The sequence below is a fragment of the Gymnodraco acuticeps genome, unplaced genomic scaffold (genome assembly GCF_902827175.1).
Source record: "Gymnodraco acuticeps unplaced genomic scaffold, fGymAcu1.1, whole genome shotgun sequence".
Lineage (NCBI taxonomy): Eukaryota > Metazoa > Chordata > Actinopteri > Perciformes > Bathydraconidae > Gymnodraco > Gymnodraco acuticeps.
In genome coordinates, this window is record NW_022990313.1 from 500,897 (window position 1) to 516,332 (window position 15,436).

Consider the following 15,436-nt stretch of genomic DNA (forward strand, 5'->3'; position numbering starts at 1 on the left):
TCCGTAGTATTTTGATCATTTGCTAATAACCAATCAGATCGATGGATTCCAGAGAAGAGGAAACTTTAAAGGCCTTTTTCTCAAAATGATGACTCGGTGACAGTCATTATATAATGTGAAATATTTTGCTTAATATTTGGAGAACAAAAACAATCCTGATATCATTAGAAAGCTAGGAATCTCCTCTTTCCAACAGTGGATACAACTCATAATGTGTCTTCGGGTCAATGCGAATAAAACCCCTGTGTTCCCTCCAGAGGGAGTTTCTCTACCACACTCCTCCATTGGACTCCTTTGTTTACTTCTGTTACATAATGACATCACTATTTAACACTTGCACTTCTGTTGGCTAGGGTGACTCTAAAGGCGCGTTTCCACTGCAGGCCTCGCTCGGTTTGGTTAGGCCTTATTAGGCCCGGCTCACTTTAATGCTGCGCTTCCATTACAGTTTAGGAACTGGGGTAGTTACTATAGTAACGCAGTGTAGGTGGAGCCGTGACGTAATCTTCAATGAGAGCCCCAGAAAAACAACACAGCCGTTATCTCTTAGCACTCAGAGCTCACAGCTCCTCATATATGTTCAGAAACTAGACAAAAGTTAAACAAGTACAAACCACAGACTGCCTGTGTCATGGTGAATACCGTCGCTGGTTTGTTTATGTCTGTATAGGCCGTTGTTGTGTGGACGTTCGGAGCATATATAACGTTAGCTTAGCCAAGCTCCATTTAGAAAACACGCATTTTAAAAGGGTTTTTCGCCTGCCGTCTGTCTGCAGACTTGTCAAAGCATTAATTCATGGTTTTTACTAACCGGTATCAGTATGTTGTTACTTCGGCATCATTTTGAAACATTCAGCGATTCTCTCTCTAGTTTAGCATACTCAGCCCGACTCAGCCTGGTTGTTCCTGGCCCTAGAACCACGATTTTATGGGGCCAGAAAAACTGTGAATTAGGACCCGCTAGCCGGTACTAGGCCAAGTGGAAACGCAACCAAAAACGGGCCCCGCACGGCTCGGCACGCTTAAAGCGAGCTACCCGCTGCAGGCCTCGCTCGGTTTGGTTAGGCCTTATTAGGCCCGGCTCACTTTAATGCTGTACTTCCATTACAGTTTAGGAACTGGGGTAGTTACTATAGTAACGCAGTGTAGGCGGGCGATCAGCTTTTTGGCGGGCGGAGCAACGCTGCATACAACTGCCGTGACGTCATCTTCAATGCGACACAACTCACAAAACACACAAAAACAATGGAGGATGTGGAAGCCATCGTGTCCTTGCTTCTTGGTATGTGGTTTTTTATCACAACAAGAAGGAAAATGTTGTTTCGGAAAAGGCTGCTTATAGCAAAACGTAATACAGAAGAAGCTGAGGGGAGACTTATGGCAATCGTACAACGCGTTAGAGACTACTCCAGGACTACTCAACGACAACGCTACTCGGTAAGCTAACGTTCGCTAACTAGCAATGTGTTTCACGCTCACTATACGACCAAAGTGTTTCACGCTCATTATATGACAAAAGTGTTTCAAGTATTTAATTAATTGTAGCTACCACTTTTACGTATTAAAATATGTATGCTTTTGTTTGTGTATTTCAGAAGTTAGGTTGCCGCCGCAGACCATGTGTTTGGATGCTTGACCGAGCAACCGAGTGTGATTGTTCCATCTTTCACACACACTCAGTGGGTGGAGAACTTCAGGATGTCTGAGGAAACCTACGTCTACCTGTGCAACAAACTGCGGCCAGCGATGGAGAGGACACACCATTCCGCGAGTGTATACCTCTAAAGAAGAGAGTGGCCATCGCACTGTGGAAGCTTGCTACAGGCTCAGATTACAGAAGCATTGGACATCTTTTCGGAGTGAGGATGACTACTGTGTGCCGGTGTGTGCAAGACTTATGTGCTGCTGCAGAGATGTTATTAGTACCGGAACTAATTCGTTCACACATACCCATCTTGGCACCAGAGGAATGCACTGTGACTATTTCAACCGTAAAGGCTGGCACTCCATCATCCTTCAGGGAGTTGTAGATGGAAAGGGACATTTCTGGAATGTGTTTGCAGGAATGTCTGGGAGCTTGCATGATGCTCGGGTTTTGAGGCTGTCCTCATTGTGGGAGTTGGCCAGTCGTGACAACTACTTTCCACCTTGCACCAGGGACATTGGTGGGGTGAATGCTGGCTATTACATCCTGGGAGACAATGCCTATCCCTTGCAAAACTGGCTCATAAAGACGTTCCCTGACACTGGACAGCTGACAGCAGAACATGTGATCTACAACAAGATAATTTGCAGAGCACGGGTAGTGGTAGAAAACGCTTTTGGTAGACTGAAGGGAAGGTGGCGTTGCCTCATGAAAATAAATGACTATGATGTGAAACTTGTGAAATCAATGGTGCTGACATGCTGTGCTCTACATAACCTCTGTGAGAGTCATGGAGAGGCCTATGATGATGGGTGGGATGCAGCAGCAGAGCCTGGGGTAGCAGTGGCACAAGGTGCAGAGGAGGAGGGCACTGAAATACGAGAGGGTTTGATGCGCTACCTCAGAGGTGCCCAGTACGTCGACCGCGGGGGCAATGCTGGTAGATCACGAGTCATTCATAAAAAAATAAATCCAGCTCCGTTAAAATAGACAAAACAGGTTTTGATCCCTCCTCCCTTGGCCTCCCTGCCACTTAATTCAGGAGTTTACTTGATTGACAGAAAAAGTGACCTATCGCTTTCCAGTCTGTTAACCCAGAATGCAAAGCGATACAAAATCAGTCAAGTGCCGGGAAAACTCAAATTAAGTTAAAGAGACAAACAAGAGACAAACAACAAAATGAGTGCGGGACCGAGCAAGAAGCTAAAGACATACCACTTCCACCCAGAATGGGAGGAAGAATATTTGTTTGTGATGTCACATTCAAAGGTTATTTGTAAAGCAAGCGTCGCTCTGCCAAAGAAAGGTAACGTGGAGAGGCATTATCGGAGTGTTCACAAGGCATATGACAGCGACTTCCCTCAGAGTAGCGAGTTGAGAAAGAGAAAGGTCATGTATTATTGCTACACAAACATTATCTCGCAGTCTTAGTGTCGCCAACTCGTTTCTAACATGCAAAAAGACAAACAAATGCGTCTATGGTCGGTGTATTTTCGATCTTTCCAATCCAGACTAGATCTCTCTCTCCCGTCTGTGTGCGAGGGGGCGGGGCAGTTTACACACACGCGGCTGCTACATGCAGCAACACACGGAGGAGATGGCGGAGAGAAGCGCTCCAAGGTGTGGTTAAATGTTACCCGTCTTGAGGTGGACAATGCTCCTTGCCAAGAGAGTTCAGCATGTGAGGGCGGTAACACGAGCAATGTGTCTAAACATTTAGCAAAAGTGCTCCACATCCAGACGGAGGAATGCACCGGGTTCGACTGTCTTTCTAGTAGCTCTGTAGCCCCATCCACGAGTAACGTTTCCACGTCAGGTGTTATGTATGCTAGCAGCAACACACGGAGTTAACTCCATTATACAAACATGGGTTAATGATTAGAGGAAACTGTTATTTTGTTAAAATTTCAGCTATTCTGTTTACAGTTCTGTCATCAGATTATTTAATACGATTTGTTAAAACATTGTTGTTTCTTTTGATGTGAAATATTATTTATTTAATTTAAATAAAAAGCAATGTTAGTTTTGTTCACAATTTGTTAAGTTAATTTAATAATATATGTATTTTTGAATCAAGTATTCATCTGTATTGTCTTGTTAGTTTCCACATGCCTAAAACAACCTCAAGCTACATCTAAAAGTTGATGGCTAAATAAGAGCGTTTGAGAAATTGTGCAAGGCATACAGTAATAGTCCGAATAGTCGATTAGTCGTTTCATTAATCGATAGATTAATCGATTATCAAATTAGTCGTTTGTTGCAGCCCTATTGTCCCATGTATAAATAAAACGTGTTATTCAGCAACCCTTGCAATTTGGGATTTTATTTTTAGTAGGTAGACCTCGGTGAGCTGGTCATTTCAAAAGTAGCTCACCAGCCAAAACAGTGTGGGCACCCCTGCGCTACCTGAATAGCTAAATATTCATTGTATACAGGAAACTTGAATGTTTTGGTTCATAACATCATGGTTCAGTGATATACATTTCTTGTGTTTGTAATTATAAACACGACATTGAAAGATTGTGGGCCATTAAGGCTAGTGACATTTTGTTTTGTTTTTATTATTACTACATTGTATTAAACATAAATACATCTTTTTTTCTCTTTCACATATATGTGTTTGTCAAATCATGATTTAAACAAAAAAATGTTATCAGAATTTACTATTTAGTAAATATTTGATTTTCAAGCACCAGTAAGTACTTCCCCATAATAAGAACATTTGAGCAAATATGAAAGTAAACATAAATACAAATGATCTCTTATCCTCCTTCTCTTTCTGTTTTTTTTCTAAATACCCCCTTCCAGTTTATTTGTAAAAGGAAATCTTTGACTTTAAAGGTGGGGTAGGTACGTTTCAGAAACCGGCTCGAGATACACTTGTTGTTATATTCCATGGAATGCTCTTAACATCCCGATAGCAATGAATATCTGAAGTGCTTTGACAAAAAATACATAAAAAAATGTCATCTGTGGAAGCCGTAATACTGTAAAAAGTACAACCAATCATTTTAGCCGGCCCTGTCTGTCAGCCTTCCATCTCGTGCACGCACAAGTGTATCTCGTGCCCTCATTGGGCGTGCATTGCAGCAGTACTTCAATGACTCGCCAGCAACAGGCCACTTTCACCAGTCTGCAGACGTCATGTGCGCGTTCATGTGTGTTGGAGGAGGTGCTCTGTAAGGAAGTCTGAAGGAAGGGGCGGATTCTTTTCGGCTGTGTACTTTCAAATTTTAGTGCACTCGAGCCGGTTTCTGAAACTTACCTACCCCACCTTTAAGTAATGTGTCAGTTACCAAATAATGTTTTAGAGGAGGACCTCAAGCAAGCAAACTCAATTTCTTGCTTTAAATCTCTTCTTAAAATTAACTTTTATCTTATGGGCTTTTTCCTAACTGATGGCGTTTCTTATTGCTTTATAAATGCATGTATGTTTATATCTCTAGATTAATTGGGCTATTTTTACAATTGTTTTTGAGTGATATTCTAGGCTTTTGTTTTTTAAAGATCCACATAAATATTATTAGTAATGGTATTAGTTGTAGCCTATTTTTATTTAGGAAAAATATAGGCCTATAACTTCTGCCTCAAAATGATTGTTTTTGTTCTGCTGATTTAAAGCCCTTTAATTGTACTTTCAGTTTATGATTGGATTCCAAAACTGTAATTTTGTGTGTGAGTGGCCACCCAGTGACTTTGTTTACATGCTCACGGAAATCAGTTTGTTAATCAGATGATGGCAGGAAATCAGATGATGCATTTATCAACAAGAGATAAGATGAGAAGTACTTTATTGAATCCCAATTTGGGAAGTGTTTTTTGTTGCAGCATAAAAAGGCATGGCATTGTACAATACAAATACAATATAAAAAAATGTTTGTATTGCAGCAGCATACAAATATATGGCATTATATTAAAAAAAAGTAAAGATAACAAATAAACAAGAAAGTACAAATGTTGCATTTACAAATTAACAAAAACAAGAGAGATGAAACTGAATAATATTAAAATTACAGAGGTGGTTCGTCTTCCTGAGGAGACGGGCCACGTCGGCTGCCCCCTAGAATCTGGCCGAGAGTGCGCAGGAAGGCCAGGTTAAACGCATGAGTTTGAGCGTTCTCCTCCCTTCTCAAGGCCATTTCCTCCTCCCTCACCCGGGCAGCAGCCTCCATGGTCAGCTGCCAGTGCCGATCCACCTGGGCCAGGCTCTGTTCATGGTGCCGTGCCTGATGTGCTAGGTGCTCGTCTCCTCCTCGTTTCCTCTTGCCTGTATGACGATAAGATAATTATAGCAATAAGAATTAGCAATAACAATGAAAAACACAGGACAGGTACAGGTCACACAAGGATACCATACAATGTATAAGCAGAACAACAGTAAGGATGAACTAAAGACAGTTATGCCCTAGATGTTTACAATGACTGTGAAAGTGAATTACATTATGTCCAGCCTGTTGATAATGAATATAAATATATGTATATAATAGGATGTCACACACAATTGTACTAGCTGCGTACTAGCTAGTTTGTAACAGAGCATTTCCACACAGTGGTATAGCTTATTTTACTTAATGACGATGGATGATCTAAAGTTTAAAAAAAGTCACAATTCCCGTCGTTTTGCCATGCCTATTTCTTACCTAGAACCACACGCTGCGGTGTCGTGATGGCACTCGGCGTTGGTGTCGGTTCCTCGGCTGGTGTCTGTGGTCGAGTTGGGGTCCGTTCTGATGATGTTGAGGACGGAACACTGCCACCACCCGTTGTTCGGGACTGTTCCTCCTCACTAGTCAATGGCATCATCTAGAACAGCAACATGACTTCTTAATTTCACAAACTACTGTAGCACAATACTAAATAGCAACAACAACTGTAGAAAAGAAGAACCTAAACAATGGCCCATGTGGTGTTAGCAAACAATAGCTCTAGCTAATGCTATCTGCCTTAGCTAGCTATGTAGCTCTTCGGGGCTCCATAAAAGCATGGGTTGTCGAACATAAATGTAAGGATAAAATAGACTTGTTTGTTAGAAGTGAGCTTTAGAATAGATAGGGACACAACGCTTTCAAGCAAATAACAGAGCGTTAGCAAAGACTTACCATGCAGGGACTCCAGTAACGCGGTTGCAGAGTCCAGGCCTCCCTCCCTCCCAACGTTGGCCGGTCTATAAATAATAATAATAATCCTTATATTTATTATAGCGCTTTATCAAAGACTCTCAAAGCGCTTTACAAATACACATTACACATACAGATCATACATGTAATGGTCATCTACTGTGGACAATACCCACAGGAGCAAATTCAGGTGAAGTGTCTTGCCCAAGGACACAACGGCCTGACGCAGTGGGGCGGGAGCAGGTTTCGAACTGGAGTTCCCCAACGCCCCCTTGATCTGATGATCAAACGCACAGACCACTGCGCCACCCGTCCCTATGACCATAAATAGCGTCCAACAGGTCGAACCACTTCCAGCTTTTCCTATCTGAACCACTCCGGCCGTTGTGGTCCTTCACGGCTCTATACTCACTCTTAAGCTTTTTCAGTTTTTCTTCCCTACACTGCTGGAAAGTCCTTGAGAATCCGCGTTCGGACAACAGTGCAGAGACCTCCTGAAAAACGTTTAGGTTGCGAGTTGTGCCGTCGAGCTCGCGCTGGATTTTATCATCTGCAATCAGCTGGAGGAACGTCGCAACTTCGTCAATCGACCACGGTGTGCTTTTCTTTACCATTTTCTTAGGTTTACAAAAATGCTGCAAGCGTCCCTTAATATATGCGACACTAGGGATTAAGTCGCGCGAGAATTGTGACGATTCTCTCTGACCAATCAGCAGTCGTCACTAGTTTAGCATATTCCGCCCGGTTGTTGGCCTCGATAGAACCACGATTTAGTCGGGCCAGAAAAAAGGTGAAAAAGTAGCCCCGGGCCAAAACTAGGCCAAGTGGAAATGAAACCAAAAGCGAGCTACCCGCTGCAGTGGAAACGCGCCATAAGCAGCTGATCAATCACAACAGAGCCAGCCAGCTAACCAATCAGAGCAGACTGGGCTCTGGTTTCAGACAGAGGGTGAAAAGAGGTGCTGCAGCACAGGCAGTATGAGAAAAATAAAGAGCTTTTTGAACATGAAAGCATGGAGATATGTCCCAGTAGAGACACTACATCAGGGGTGGCCAACCAATCAGAGGTAAAGAGCCAATCATTTTACTGTGTTACTGCAAAGAGCCACATCATACACACATGCTGGGTGTATGTCCCCGACCTCTCTCTCTCCTTCTCTCTTTTGCACTCAGCCTTTCTGTGTGCCCCGACCTCTCTCTCACATATACAAAATGAAAATCTAAAAATGAACAATAATTGACACACTCACTCACACACACACACTCACACACACACACACACACACACACACACACACACACACACACACACACACACACACACACACACTCACACTCAAAGACACACCCTCCCATAGAGACACACACCCTCTCACATACAGAAACATATACCTCTGCTCAGCCAGATTTCCTATAAATGTCACAGTGCATGATATTGACAGAAATTGACTTAAACCTCTCCTACCAGTATTAAGACCAGAGGCCAGTTATAGTCAATCATTAATATTGTGTCTCACACACAAACTCTCAGTTAAAAACATTTGAAAAAAGTAGTTATCTTACTATGCATGTTGCCTCTTTGAAACGTGCAGAGGATGTGGAAGGGGCTCAAATGCATGAAAGAGCATAATTTAATAAAAATATGCCTGGCCTTTATTCTGCCTGTATCTCACACGCACATTCATGACCGTCATTTAAAAATAAATGTAAATAAATGACGTGTATTTTTGTTAATTCTCCTCACATGACATCTCAACTTTTACCTAACCCTCTGACTGACAGAAGCTCTGCTGACAGAGATGCACTTTCTCTCTTTTTTATTTTTTTACCGCGAATCACCAAATTCGTGAGTCCTTCTGTGTCAGTTGCCAGCTTTCCGGGAGCAGGCCTTCTCACATACACATATACCACTGCAAATTGTTACCATTTTGATTTGACAACATTATATTGAGTTATTACGGTTTTATCAGAGTTATATTTCTGCCAATCAGAAGCAGATCTCTCCCTTCACTGTCACATCGCGAGTGCAGTAAAGCCCGCCTCCAGTACTGCAGGATCTGCATTCTGATTGGCGAAAGCACTTCTTTGTGTGTTGTTAACCCTTTGTGAACTGGGATACATATGCGTAAAAAAAAAAAACACAATTACAATTCGATATGAATTGAGGAGCCGCATGAGACTGGGCAAAGAGCCGCATGCGGCTCGAGAGCCGCGGGTTGGCCACTCCTGCACTACATACTGATATACACCTGAACATCAGCAGGAGAGGACTCTTTAAAGTAGAGGCACTACATACTGATATACACCTGAACATCAGCAGGAGAGGACTCTTTAAAGTAGAGACACTACATACTGATATACACCTGAACATCAGCAGGAGAGGACTCCTTTAGATGTACCATTTCCTGTCTTCAGAGAAACCATACAGTAGCAGCACACTTGCACAAAGGTTATCAACAGAGTGGTTTGGAGGAAAGAGAGAAACCAGGATGTGAGATGTATCTCTTTTGCTCTCTATGATAATACATTAGGTAGAAAGACATGATAGTTGTATCCAAGGTTTGGAACAAAGTAACAAGATCAATAATGTCCCCTCCCTGTGTGTAGCCGTGCGTGTAGTGTTGATGGCTGCACCAAGACACAAATTGGCAAGAGAGTGCTCCTTCCTTTTTCCTCCAGAGAATAATGAACGCCATCAACAAAAAGACAATGATCAAACACAAGGGCACACAGCTAATCTAACAATGGGAAGCAATAAATAACTGTGTTAAGGGCCGGGCAGATTAGATGGCTAAGACACGAAAGGAAGGCAAAAAGACTTGGGGAAATACCTAATGTATCAGGTGTTATATCATGTTATTGGCATAAGAAGCTTGAAACCCAAACAAAAAGTCCTCCTACTGACAAATAGTTATTCTGTTCAAGGAGTTATTATTATATAGTGTGTTACCCCTAGAAACACACCACAAGGTACAGCTCCACTTGGCTCAACATTTTCTTTCCCTGGTACTTTATTTTAATACCAACTCACCAGATGTTCCTGATCTCCACTAATCTTTTTGGCCATAGTTTGGTTTAGCTTGCTTTGAATGTTGGTATGAATAAGTTGTAAACTCTCTCGGGTTTGGTGTGTGTATATGTATAAATATATATGTTGTACCTGAGCCCACAAACGTTGCAACTTTTATCACTTGTTTAAAACTGCGATTGTTTCCAATATGGTGTCTGTTGATGTTGCGCCGAAACAGTCATATTCGGTATGTCGTTTTGGAACCATTGGCAAACTACCTTTTATGTTGTTTAGGTTTGAGGGTGTATTGGCACAAACAATACAGAAAGGCACATATTTACTTCAGTCTGTGCACTAAATCCTAGCCAAAAAATACACAGAAGAGACAAAACAATCCGGAGCTCTGGCCTGTGAGGTCGAGGGAAAGACAAATGTTCATGGACGGAGACAGAATGCCAAAAGAATTAGGGGAGCCCCAAGAGAAAAGAAAAACAGATGAACAGAGAAGGAAAAAGAATAGAGATCGATGCTTTATCAGTGGTTCCCAGACCCTACAATGCCTTCTGGCTCAACATCAAGATAATTGCAATTGCTGCTGGGGTTTTTAGAGTTTGTTTTTCAAGCGGTGTAACAATCAATTTTACAGTTCAATGAATTAATATATTTCCTTGTTGTAATTGCAGACTCATTCCCACACACCCTGGTTAACTTTACAGAGACAGGTTTGATTTTGTGCTGAGAACAAGATGGAGAGGAGGGGGGAGAGTAAGAGAGAAAGTAAGGAGGGAGGGGAAGGAAGTGAATTTCACTGCGGTGTGCGTGACCTCAATCAAATCACTTGGAGCTGGTCAATATCTGGTGATTATCTGCATTTAATGGCAAAGGATTGAAGGAATAGTTATCTGCTGTCCCGACATACAAAGTGGCCCTAGGAAATCCTCGGTTCCTATGCTTACATTTTTGTAAAAAGAAAGTGTAATTAACAGGTTTTTTAACCATTTGTGTGGAAATAAAGCTACTTGTCCTTGTTCCTCCCCAATGTTTAAGGTATTTGGCTCTTAACAAAGTGTATTAATAACTTAGGTCTCCATTGGTATGCAGATGACTTCATATAAAATGCAACTGGAAGCAGAATTAATTCATTTTAAACAGTTCAGGATGGTTTTGATTGAAAGGAGAGAATCTCCAATTCTATCTAAAAATGTACATTTCCCAACTCCTTTTCATTAAAGTTTCCAGCTACAAGTTGGTAGCTAGAAGCCACATCTTAAGGATGACATTGAGAAGCATGCAATGATGTCTGGTACAGCTTGGAGTGGCCTTCCAAAACGTCCAAACCCTCGTTCCACGACAGAACTAGCCCTGGCATCATGACTGCTAAATGGAAAGCATTTCAACTAAATATGGCACACTAGATTGTATGAGAGGAAACTATGTTTTTTTTAGACACGCCTCTGGATTTTCAAATAAATGAAGAATGGGGCAGAACAATTCAAATGTACAGCACTTTTTCCTCCTGTAAACATAAAACACAGGACAAAGGTTTTTGTTTTTTTGCGTCTTTCGCTCCCCGCCTTCCGCGGAGAGCTGCTGAAAAACTACCGCAGAGAAGAGAGAGAAAATAAGCAGAGTTCGTGGGGAGAAGGAGAGAAAGAGGGAGGGTGAGACGGACAGAAAGAGAGGAAGAAGAAGCCGAGGGAGGACCGTTAATTTCATCCATAAACCGACTCTGAATGCGTGGCGGAGCCGAGCTGCAGGAAGAAAAAACCCAGCATAAATGTATAACATGGATCAGGACCAGTACGATGGCGATGGGGAGATTGCCTACATGCAGACTGAAGCTCATGCTGCTGCTGGAGGTTATCTCAGGTGAACGCTTGGCCAAACCAGAGAGACGCAAGATGAGTCCACAAGATCTCCAACGTCAACAAAGCGCTCAACTTCATCACCGGCAAAGGATTGAAGCTGGTGTCCATCGGAGCCGAGGAGATCGTAGATGGCAACGCTAAAATGACCCTGAATGATCTAGAGCAGTGGTTCCCAAACTTTTTGTGCCCAAGGCACACCAAAGGACAAGTAAAAATCTCAAGGCACACCTATTGTGCAAAATAGCCCTTATAACACGTGTTATCACTCATATCATGTAAAATATCTGTAAATGTGCATAATTATTTACTAATGCAAAATAAAATGTGACAAAGAAACATGAAATATTTATTAACGAAGTATTTCAGAAATAAATTTGAAACTTTATCAAATTAGGCTTCATCAAAGCAGCAACACACTCATTTAAACCAGACAGGTCACACAATTAAAAATGAGGCAAAGGAAACTCAGTAGAAATTCAGCACAGAGAACTGTCAATGCAAGGAAGCTGCATTGTCCATGGTCCTTAACTACAAATGATAAATGTAACATTTCAGCAATCAGCATTGAAACATGTGCTATTGTAAATATTTTGCGACTTACAAATTAGTGAGATACATGTGCCTGTCGGGAGCTGAGGAGAGGGCCACTCGCAAGTCCTGTTCAACAGAGAGCCGTGACCTCCTGTTGTTCTGATTGCATATTACTTTTAAAAAAGTAATATATTACACTACTTCGTAACTATCTACATAAAGTAATTTGTTACTATACTCAACGAGCACGTACGAACTGCGCATGCGTGAGTGGCAATAACTTTCCTTACCAGCAGGCGGCGGTAGTGTGTATTTGTCATTCAAAACAGGCAACAACCGGAAGACAGAGAAGAAGAACAGACAACGTGATATAAACAAACAACAAATAGCGTGTGCGTTACCTTCACCTTAGCATGTATTCGTTGCAGGTGCTTGTTGAGGTTTGACGTGGTGTTTCCAGCAGTGGATAACAGCGTCTGGCCTGGACACAGTTTGCACCTCACCGTCACATTCCTGTCTATTCTTCGGACGAACTCAAAATAATGGGCATACCTCCACCCCTCGAAAGTTATCGCTGACTCAGCCATGTTTATGCAGCACTGCACGTGGAGATGTGGACGCGCAAGTCGCGCAGATTACGTACATATAAACCTACAAAGTACTGATATAGTAAATAAAAAAATAATTATTTTTGTGTAGTTGTATATTGCAATAATAACGTATGGTTGTCACAAAATCCCACGGCACACCCGGACTTGCCTCACGGCACACCAGTGTGCCGCGGCACACCGTTTGGGAACCACTGATCTAGACCATAATCCTCCGCTTCGCCATCCAAGACATTTCTGTGGAAGAGACGTCTGCCAAAGAGGGGCTGCTGCTGTGGTGTCAGAGGAAGACAGCGCCCTACAAGCACGTCGACATCCAAAACTTCCACATCAGCTGGAAAGACGAGTTGGGTTTCTGTGCACTGATTCGTCGACACCGTCCAGAACTCATAGATAACGCAAAACTGCGAAAGGACGACCCGATGACCAACCTGAACACGGCGCTGAGAAATACCTGGACATCCCCAAGATGTTGGACGCAGAAGACATCGTGGGCACAGCCGGTCCGGATGAGAAGGCGATCATGACGTACGTCTCTAGCTTCTACCACGCCTTCTCAGGCACTCAGAAGGCGGAGACAGCGGCGAACAGGATCTGTAAAGTTCTGGTGGTGAACCAGGAGAACGAGCAGCTGATGGAGGACTATGAGAAGCTGGCCTCTGATCTGTTGGATCCGGCGCACCATCCCCTGGCTGGAGAACCGCCTCCCGGAGAACACCATGGCGGCCATGCAGCAGAAGCTGGAGGACTTCAGGGATTACAGCCGCCTTCACAAGCCGCCCAAAGTGCAGGAGAAATGCCAGCTGGAGATCAACTTCAACACGCTGCAGACCAAGCAACCGGCCCACCTTCATGCCCTCCGAAGGGAAGATGGTGTCGGACATCAACAATGCATGGGGGGGGGTCTGGAGGGAGCGGAGAAAGGGTACGAGAAGTGGCTCCTCAACGAGATCCGCCGACTGGAGAGACTCGACCATCTGGCCGAGAAGTTCCGTCAGAAAGCAACGATCCACGAAGCCTGTACTGAAGGTAAGGAGGACATGCTGCAGAAGCACGACTACGAGACGGTCTCTCTGTCGGAGATCAAAGCTCTGCTGAAGAAACACGAGGCGTTCAAGAGCGACCTCGCCGCCCATCAGGACCGAGTGGAGCAGATCGCCGCCATCGCACAGTAGTTAAATGAGCTGGACTACCACGACTCCCCCAGTGTGAACGCTCGCTGTCAGAATATCTGCGACCAGTGGGACGCTCTGGGACCTCTGACCCATAAACGCAGCGAGGCTCTGCAGAGAACTGAGAAGCTTCTGGAAACCATCGACTAGCTGTACCTGGAGTTCGCCAAACGAGCGGCGCCATGGAGGACCTGCAGGACACCTTCATCGTGCACACCATCGAGGAGATCCAGGGATTGAGCACGGCCCGCGAGCCGGACAAAGAGCGGCAGGCGATCCTCTGGATCCACAACAAGATCGCTAAGATCGTGCAGACGTACCACGTCAACATGGCCGTAAAAAAAAACGGTACACCACCATCAACCCTCAGGAGGTCAACGCCAAGTGGGACAAGGTGCGGCAGCTGGTTCCTCAGAGCGACCAGGCTCTGATCGAGGAGCACGCCCGGCAGCAGAACAACGAGCGTCTGCGCAGACAGTTCGCCAACCAGGCCAACGTGATCGGACCCTGGATCCAGACCAAGATGGAGGAGATCGGGCGCATATCGATGGAGATGAACGGCACGCTGGAGGATCAGCTGACTCACCTCCGTCAGTATGAGAAGAACATCGTCAACTACAAGCCAAAGATCGACCAGCTGGAGGGAGACCATCAGCTGATCCAGGAGGCGCTCATCTTCGACAACAAGCACACCAACTACACCATGGAGCACATCCGTGTGGGCTGGGAGCAGCTGCTCACCACCATCGCCCGCACCATCAACGAGATCGAGAACCAGATCTTAACGAGAGAGGCTAAAGGCATCAGCCAGGAGCAGCTGAACGAGTACCGAGCCTCCTTCAACCACTTCGACAGGGATCACTCGGGCACTTTGGGTGCGGAGGAGTTCAAGGCCTGCCTGATCAGCCTGGGCTTCGATATCGCCAACGATGCACAGGGTGAGAACGAGTTTTCCCGCATCATGAGCATCGTGGATCCCAACAGGATGGGCTTCGTCACGTTCCAGGGGTTCATCGACTTCATGTCCCGAGAGACGCCGGACACCGCCGACCAGGTCGTCGCATCCTTCAAGGTCCTCGCATCCTTCAAGGTCCTGGCCGGGGACAAGAACAACATTTTTCCGGACGAGCTGCACCGCAAGCTTCCTCCGGACCAGGCGGATTACTGCATCGCCCGCATGGCTCCGTACTCCGGGCCGGACGACGGGGTCCCCGGGGCCCTCGACTACATGTCCTTCTCCACGGCTCTGTACGGAGAGAGTGACCTCTGAACTATGACTTCCTGCTTCATTACCGCCACGCCCTCCTCCTCCTCCAGCACCAACCTCCTGTCCTCCTGCCATCATTTTTGTATCTAGACAAAAGGCACCAGACTCCATTGATAAGTCATTTTTACCTGACCAGTGTATGGGAGTTCCTGGTCTACTGCTGCATGGATCAGTTAGTTGGTTTGAGTTGTTGTGTGACTTCTGAGTTTTAAAAGGTT

General features: G+C 44.4%; 1 pseudogene; it reads left to right on the plus strand.

The window, feature by feature from the left end:
* Positions 1-11,577: 11,577 nt before the first annotated feature.
* Positions 11,578-15,221, plus strand: LOC117550446 (annotated as a pseudogene).
* Positions 15,222-15,436: the final 215 nt, after the last annotated feature.